The sequence below is a fragment of the Plasmopara halstedii genome (genome assembly GCF_900000015.1).
Source record: "Plasmopara halstedii genome assembly, contig: Scaffold_650, whole genome shotgun sequence".
Lineage (NCBI taxonomy): Eukaryota > Oomycota > Peronosporomycetes > Peronosporales > Peronosporaceae > Plasmopara > Plasmopara halstedii.
In genome coordinates, this window is record NW_020187567.1 from 356,826 (window position 1) to 357,485 (window position 660).

The following is a 660-nucleotide window of genomic DNA, read 5'->3' on the forward strand; positions in this document are numbered from 1 at the left end:
CCTTTGAAACCGGCCAATCTATAATGGCCTTTAATTTAGCGGGATCTGCTCGAAGGCCACGCTTCCCGATGAAGCACCCTAAAAAAACCTCTTCTGCGCCAAAGATGCACTTGTCTGTATTGTCGTACAGTTTGTTAGTGCGCATTCTTTCGAGCACCACTCTTAGATGGACGATGTGGTTCTCCTCATCCGTCCTCCCGTGCTCCGCACGACTCTAAACAAAAATGTCGTCAAAGTATGTCTGTGCATACGCCCTGTGGGGCCTGAACATCTGCGTCACAAGACGATTAAATTTGCTGGTGCACTTGGCAGCCCTTGGGACATCACCAGCCACTCCCAGAGCATGCCCGTCAAAGTGCTTACCGCTGTCAGCGGAATGTCACTCGCTCTCATGAGCAATTGGTAATATCCATCTACCAAATCGAGTGCACTGTACTTCGTACATCCCACCATGTTGTTCTGAAGAACATTCTTTCTAGGAATTGGCATTTGTGCCGGAATGGTGGCAGCGTTGAGCTTATTATAAGCATGAACGATACGCCTCTTGCCGTTCGGCTTCTGAACACAAAACGTCGGTGTCGAATGGGGAGTCTTGCTCTCAAGTACCATTCCTGCGTCGTGCTTCGCACGGAAAAAGGCGTCAATGACGTCGCACTGCTC